An 8,011-nucleotide genomic window follows, 5' to 3' on the forward strand; every position below is an offset into this window, starting at 1 on the left:
TTCCAGAGCTCAGACGAATCGCCTCTCTCCGTCTTCTGCTCCCAGACTGCCTGATAGATCAGAAATCCTCTGATCCCAATGATGAGAATTCCAACTATCATAAATCCAAAGTGGTACACATCCTCAACGTCTTCCACAGACAGCTGGGCCAGGCACACCAGCCTCCACTTGCCCCATCGATCGACGGTGTATCCAGTCGCGTGGGTGCCGTCTGGGCAGGAAAGGTCCGCTCTCCCGTTCCCGTTCCAATTTGAAGCAGAAGAAAAGGAGCAATGCGAGGGATGTCATGAACTGTCAGACAAGTTAAAAAGTATTTTGGAGGAAAATAAACAGCTCAGTGAGGTTTATGCTAATTTGATTGATCAAAGTAAAGAACTTAAAGATGATTCTGTTCAGCTTTTCGATGAAACAGGGGGTTATTTGCCAAAAGTTAATAAGTGTGTGTGGGACATTTTAAATTGTAATGTGGCTCATAGGCTACGTTCACACTGCAGGCTGAAACGACCCAATTCCGAATTTTTTGTCCCTAAGCGGCCCAATTCCGATCTTTTCATGACAGTCTGAATGACACAGATCCGATCTTTTCAATTGCGACCCAGGCCCCGTGGATTTGCCGTCCTGATTCCGAATTGTAGCCGTTCTTTTCAATTGCGACCGCCGTCTGACCGGCCAGGCGACTTGATTCCGAACTGTACGTCATCGACACGCAACAAACGTCATCATTTTGCGTTAAAGTAGGCGGGAACGAGAACGTAAACATCAACCATGGTGGACGATGCTGCTGAGATCTGTCAGTAGAAGGGAAGCGAGGTCACTGATTGGATTAATATTTGGGCTGATCGCTCTATTCAGGCCAAACTCCAGGGCTCTTATTGCAACTGGGCGGTTTTTGAAAAAGATTCCAGATAAATGGCAGAGCGTGGTGTTGAACCTTTCCCGCGATGACTTTTTTTTTTCTTTCTCCCCTTCCGACCGTGCTCAGAAGCGCGGGGGACCCGAGGCGATCCTCCTCCTCCTCCCTGTTCTGATCCTTAGATTCTCCAGAGCGGGTTAATAAAGAGTCCATAGCATTTATTCTGGGGGAAACCTTTTATTACCGTCCTCCGTAACACACAACATGAATGCACGCCCACACTGCCCCCCCCCCTATTCTCTATCGCGGCACGCGCTTGCACACACACACACGGGGCGCGCGGGCCCAACACATACACATTTCCATTCCACAACAGTGGGTACAGATGATCCCGACTCCAATGCCTTCTTAAAATGAGAAGATTGTAATTGTGCTGCTCCTTCGTGAAAATAAATTTAATATTACAAAAAGAGCTCCGCTTTTGACAACACTGTTGTTGACATCTGCTCCGCAAACAAGTGACGTCGTTCACCGTTGAGTATTCTTCTGGCTTCTGCGCATGCGGGTCTCGTTTGGGTCGTGTCACGGTCACACTGGAGATCACAAAAGTTCGGATTAACTTGGAAATGTGAACGGTCTAGCAAACAATTCGGATTTTTAAAAAAAATCCGAATTGAGCATTAAGCCCTGCAGTGTGAACGTAGCCATAGTCAGGTTGGACCTGTCATGAAGACAGTGTTTCAGTTATGTGGAAAAAGCTGCAACTCATTGCCCTGTGAATCCACTGTTAGAAACATGGACAAGCAAAGGCTCCTTGTTGCTCAAAAGCAACTTTGTGAAATTAGAGACTAACACCAATTTACAGACAGACGAGACCCCCAAATATGGATAAAAATATTTGGATACTTTATTGATCCCTCAATGGGGAAATTCTTCTCCGCATTTGACCCATCCCCTGGGGGAGCGGTGAGCTGCAGCTGAACTGTGCTTGGGAGGCAGTAGAGTTAAGGGCCTTGCCCAAGGACCCTCACTGAGTGATGTTACCTGCTTGCCATTGATATGGAAATTGCCCCCAGTACCATTGTTTCTTCCCCTCTGGGAATCGAACCCTGGATTCCTGCATGGTAGCCGCTCACCTTACCAACCAAGCTACTCAGCCGGTTATTGTGCACATGTGTCTTGGATAATCAGGACAAAAATTCCTAACTGTTAGGTATGCGACATATGTCAGACAAGTCAGCATCCACAACCCTAGAGACCTTTCAGCAAATACTGGAAGATGTAAATGATTCATGCACAATGGCTGAAAAACGTGAGAAATCTGAGGCTCCAGGACACAAGCTCTTATGCAACATTGCTTCAACTATGTCTGATAGGGCAGCCACAGAAATAAAATTCAACACCTTGCTTGAAAATTATAGGACGGAATTTCTGCCCCTCTACAAGGGGGATGCATATAATGATTTAACAGAAGAGGAAAAAGCAAGTGTATCAAAGCTACATAACTTTTTTTGTGGTTTACATCTCCTTGTTGGAATCGCAGACACTGTATCTGCAGCATTGTTGGCCCACGAGCAGCTGCATTTTTCTACAGAGGAACTTTTGGATGGTGAAAGTGAAAAGACCCATGGGGAGAGTGGAACAATTAGATTAGTATGAACTGTGTGCAAGGTCCTATCCAAGGGTGGTGATGAGAAATCAGGTGTTCACAGACACTGGAGAACACATTTGGAACGAATACATCTTTCCCAGCACCTCCCACTAATCTTAAATTTTAAAGGGAACAGGTTCAATATCATTTTTTTTCTTGGTGGGAATGTGTTTTTCTTAATTCAGCACATTATTGAGTGCTTGGAAACAATAAAGGACCCAAACAGACTTGTCAAACAAGTTCTGAAAGACGCTGAAAATGAATACTACCTCGCAAAGCTCTTGGGCTTTTGCGGAAACTTGTCACCACTCCACTGTGGCGTCTAACAGAAGGAGATGGACACATCCTTGACCTAAACACCTACTACAAAAGCTTGGTCGATTTCCTTGGAGAGTACTCTGAGAATGAAGACTCTCTCTTCGCCTTCATGCAGGGGGCAAGTCCCTTTCCAGACCACCTCATTGAAAAGGATGAAGTTTTTCAATCTCTCACCAAGAAAAGTGATTATGATGAACTTTGTGGTCAGTTGCTCCAACCAGTTCTGCTTGCCCTCAAAACTTACTTGGAAAAGTCTGTCAAAGAACATCTTCCTGGGGGGAAATTTTGGGATGCAGGACAGCATGTGAGAAGCACAACAAAAGCAGCTCCAAAACACAACAAGAATCCAGAAAGGATATTCGGTGTGTTAGACTATCTTGTTCACCATAGGCCTAATGCATCAGCTGTTACAAATGAAGCATATCTGATGTACTCCTACAATAAGACATCAGAGTGGGTGTCTCGGTTATCTCCTGAAAAGCTGGAACAACTAGTGGGTGATGTAAGAAAAAGAAGAAAGGAGCTGGAGGCTAAATTCAAAGCAAGGGAGGCCAGTATCGCAAAGAGCCATAAAGAGAAGCAACAAAAAGCAGTGGAGGCTTTGACAGAAAGCAGGAGAAAAAAAATTGAAAAGAAGAAGAACTTGACTGAAATAATAATTGATGCAGGTCTTTGGCAATCAGAGAAGGATGTTGATAGTAAAATGGAAAAGTGTGACAGTGATGTTGAGAGATTCCGAGCTCTTACAAATCAGCTTCGTTTCCGTCAGGAAGTGCTACAGCAGGACCCCAGGGGAAGGAAGGATGTTTTCATTGTTTCCAAAAAAGACAGTACAGGGAAAGCTAGAAATAATCCATGGACTGAACTTAAAGATAACTTGATGTTTCTCATCCAATCTGCTGTGGCTCCAGGTTCTTCTCACAGTGTCTCCAAGTGTGCCCAAGAAAAAAGGACCATCCCATTCTTACCAGGTAAAAGGGTACGCCACTCATTTGCAGATGGTGAAGTCTACATTGGAAAAGTTATTTCCCAAGTTCCTGGATTTCCATCCTGGTTTAATGTAATTTATGATGGAGATGAAGCTGTGTATAGCTACAAACTGATGGATGACTACAAGGATGGAAGTCTGGAGATCATCATTGAAAGCTCATGACTGTTGCTGGGTTATTGAGTATTGTGGATGTTTGTTTGTACTTTTTGGCTAACTTTCTGCAATGTCCTGTTTGGCTAATGAAACTACAAATAAAAGGTTTATTCACTTGAAATGTGTGTGTTTTAATCTCTTAAATTGCCTTAGAGCACATGTGTCAAACTCAAAGGCCCTCGGGCCAAATGTGGCCCTCCATGTCATTTTCTGTGGCCCGCGAGAGCATAAAAGTTTTTAATTTCTTAAAATGAAATTAAAAAATTGGTGTGTATTTATTCATATCTAGGGGGAATCAGACTTGAAATATCGGATTGGGCAACTATACATTAGGACTTATTCACTGTCAATAACCTGTCAGAATCAAATTTGAAAGGATTTATGCTAGAATAACAAGCAAACAGGTTTTTTATGCAACTGTAATTGTCACTTTAAAAAGTTCTAGTAAATAAATGAGTTATTTAACATTAAGGATTAGTTACGTTTATTTTTCATTACATTTAGTTACATGTATAAGTGATATTTGACCCCAGCGACATGTCCGGAAGAGGAAGAAAAACAAACTCCCACTGTGAACGCTGTCGGATCTACCAACAAGAAATAAAAGAGCTACTAACACGGATATTTACTTTGGAAACTGAAAATGGACTTCACAAGACCCTTCCAGTAACATCGGGTGGTAAGAAGCCCACTCTTACTACAAATGAGAAGAATAACGGTGACATAGACCTGAGTGATGTTGTGTCCTTTCCGAAACTTTGTGCGGAGGAACTCTGTGTTAAGTCAAAGCGTAAAGATGACAGAACATCCGAAATAAAGCTCACAAACAGATTTTTACCCCTAACACAATGTGATGTTAAAGAACAAAGTGAAATTGGACCTGTTGATAATATCTTATCACAACTATGCAGATGATACTCAGATCTATGTGTCACTGACAACAGGTGAATATGGGCCGGTGGATTCACTCAGCCACTGCCTCCAACAGATCAGTGCGTGGATGCAGAACAACTTTCTCCAGCTAAACTCAAACAAGACCGAAGTTATTGTTTTTGGCCCACAGAAACAAAGAGAAAGTATCAGCAGCTACCTTCATTCTCTGTCTTTTAAACCCTCAAATCAAGTCAGAAATCTAGGGGTAATCATGGACTCTGACCTGAACTTTAACAGCCATATCAAGTCAGTAACATCAGCGGCATTTTACCACCTGAAAAACATTGCCAAAATCAAAAACATAGTGCAAAAGCCAGACCTGGAGATACTTATTCATGCATTTGTCTCCAGTAGGTTAGACCACTGTAACGGCCTGCTCACCGGCCTCTCCAAACGAGCTGTAAAACAGCTTCAGTACATCCAGAATGCTGCTGCTCGAGTCCTGACCAGAACCAGGAAGTATGATCACATTGGTCCTGTGCTCAGGTCTTTGCACTGGCTCCCTGTACCTCAAAAAATAGACTTCAAAGCATCTCTGCTTGTGTACAAGTCTCTCCATGGCCGAGCACCAAAGTACATCTCTGACATGTTAGTGCCATATGAACCATCTCGTACTCTGAGGACCTCAGGGACCGGCCTCCTGTTGATGCCCAGAGTCAGAACTAAACAAGGGGAATCAGCGTTTCAATTTATTCTGCAGCTAAAATCTGGAACAGCCTCCCTGAAGTCGTAAGACAGGCCTCTTCTGTGTTCATGTTCAAATCTAGACTTAAAACATTTCTGTTTAGCCGTGTATATGACTGAAAGGTCCTATCTGCACTTTTCTTTCCTTTCCTTCCTTTATTTTTAAATCAATTTTCAAATTTTTTCTTTTCTTTTAAAGTAAATTTTACGTTGATTATTTCTATGATGTATTGTGATTTTAATGCATTTTTCTGTTTTGTGAAGCACCTTGAATTATTTTGTGTACGAATTGTGCTATACAAATAAACTTGCCTTGCCTTGCCTTTGAGGACAGACACTATGCTGATGTGGCCCTCAGTGAAAATGAGTTTGACCCCCCTGTAGATTAGGAAAAAAACTGATTTCTAATCATTTAATCAAATGTATCAATTAATTAATTACCCTAATTATATTAATCTAAATTGTATTAATCGAAATCCTATCTAAAAAAACAACAACATTTTTGCTCATTTCATATTTTGTGCCTGTCATTACCAAGTTTTCCCATTGTTTTCTATTCGCAAAACGATAGTGATCATTAAGACTTAAAATTTTAATAACTTGCTTAATTTTAAGTCTATTGAGATAAATTTTTTTATTTTGTTCAGAATTGAAAGCTCTATCATCTGTAGTCACATTTTCTTCTGTCTGGGCCTTAAATTTTCTGGGCTTGTGGTCCCTACACAAATGCTAACTTTGTCGTACCTCATGGGCTGAATAAAGTCATGTGCCGTATTTGCAAGCAGGTAGATGCAATGCTCAAAGAATTCAAAAGAAATTGTCACTATGTTACAAATCATAAAAACTATGACAAATTTACCGGCGAGGTGCTCAACAATAAGCTCCATCAACTACAACAAGGCTATGCCGCACACCAGATGTTTACTAAAATAGCTAAAACCAGTGGAGCTGTGACAGAAGCTAGTAGCTACATTGTAGCTTTGGAAATGATTTGTTTATAGTATATATTAATAATTTATACACAAGAAGAGTGTCGGTTCTCTCAACCTCACCGCACATCACTTTCACGGCCCACTATTTGGAGGTTTTACTCCAAAGAATACTGCAACGTAATTTTGTGGAACAACAGCTTGAAGTTGTCCTGTCAAACGGGTCCAAACAAATCAGTCAAACAGAGGAGCTCTTGGCAATACCCCTACAGACCACAACATGCCTTCTGCTCTCAGGCGCTGCCAAAAGCTTAAAATAGGAGTCAAATGCAACACCCATTCAGCTATTCCACCCATCCCACTAGTGCATGCTCCTTCTAAATGTGAAAAAGGAGAATGAAACAGGCTTAGTGACAGCATGACCCCCTTTAACCAACAAAGAAACTCTACCTTAGACAAATTGTAAAATTCCTTCAAAGGCTTTTGAATTACCAGATCTGCAGTGATCATAATTGAGACAATGTCCCATGAAAACAAAAACCATCCATTGTCAAGCATTGTGTAGCAGGACAGACATGACAGAATTCAGACAATTCAGACAGGCCTTTCAACCTATTTTGTGGTGATGCGAGAAACATGCGCTGCTGAAATGGCGCTATTGCTTCTGATTTTACATCTTGAATGAGGAAAAAGAAAGCAATGTTTCAATTATTGAGAAAAAATATTAGCAATGAAAAATAACAAGTTTTTCCTACCTTAGTGTTTTTTTTTCTTTAGAAAAATGTATTATCCCGTGTTAGTGTACAGCTGAAAATGCCAGCACTGCAGGCAGGCCCTTGCGTCAATTAGCCGCTGATTATATTATAGAAGAACAAACCGCTTCATCGCCGCACTCCAGACGCGCGCAAAGCAGGGCTGCGCAACCTGCGTCCTCCGTGGACGCGCCTTCCTCAGAAATGCACCGTGGAGAGGATTTTAGCAAATGCGATAAGACGCAACCCGGGATCATAAATCTCAGCAGACGCAGAGGATGAGGAGGAACCGTCTTGTATCCATGCTCGCCGAGGAAGAAGCTCACCCTGCTGCAACAGCGGCTGCGGCGCAGCAGAGAGCGCCCCTCCTAAACCTATAGACTAGCGCAGCCGAGGCTGCTGCTGGATGGACATTATACCAAGAATATTAAACATTAAAAAGAAAATAAGAATTAAACACTATTTGTTTCATAACTTTTTACTCTGTGTACACAGTCGCCGAATTTTTCGGTGTTTTGTGGCCTCGTTTTTTGTAAGGAGCGGTTTTTTGTCAACTAAATCATTGCATTTTAGACTAAAACAATCAACCTAGTCGCATGTATGAATGGGAACGTTCACAGCTGGTAGGAATGTTGAGTCTAAACCCCCTCTGCGACACCCCCTGAATTTTTCTGTACGTCCCTTTGTTTCTCTCCCTTAAAGTGTGACGTCGTTTGGTGAAACGGCATCTTTCACGTACAGAATCAG

General features: G+C 42.1%; 1 protein-coding gene across 2 annotated transcripts in view; it reads right to left on the reverse strand.

Moving 5' to 3' along the window:
- b4galnt1 (beta-1,4-N-acetyl-galactosaminyltransferase 1) overlaps positions 1 to 7,983 on the reverse strand; it is a 28,709-nt gene extending 20,726 nt beyond the window's left edge. Inside the window, exon 1 of one of the 2 annotated variants that reach the window (XM_011474677.3) lies at positions 7,390 to 7,983. The gene's annotated coding sequence lies outside the window, so the exon portion shown is untranslated. Of the gene's footprint in view, positions 1 to 7,267 lie in introns of both variants that reach the window. The other variant, XM_004068493.4, reaches the window with a different exon arrangement.
- Positions 7,984 to 8,011: the final 28 nt, after the last annotated feature.

The sequence above is a fragment of the Oryzias latipes genome, chromosome 5 (assembly GCF_002234675.1).
Source record: "Oryzias latipes chromosome 5, ASM223467v1".
Lineage (NCBI taxonomy): Eukaryota > Metazoa > Chordata > Actinopteri > Beloniformes > Adrianichthyidae > Oryzias > Oryzias latipes.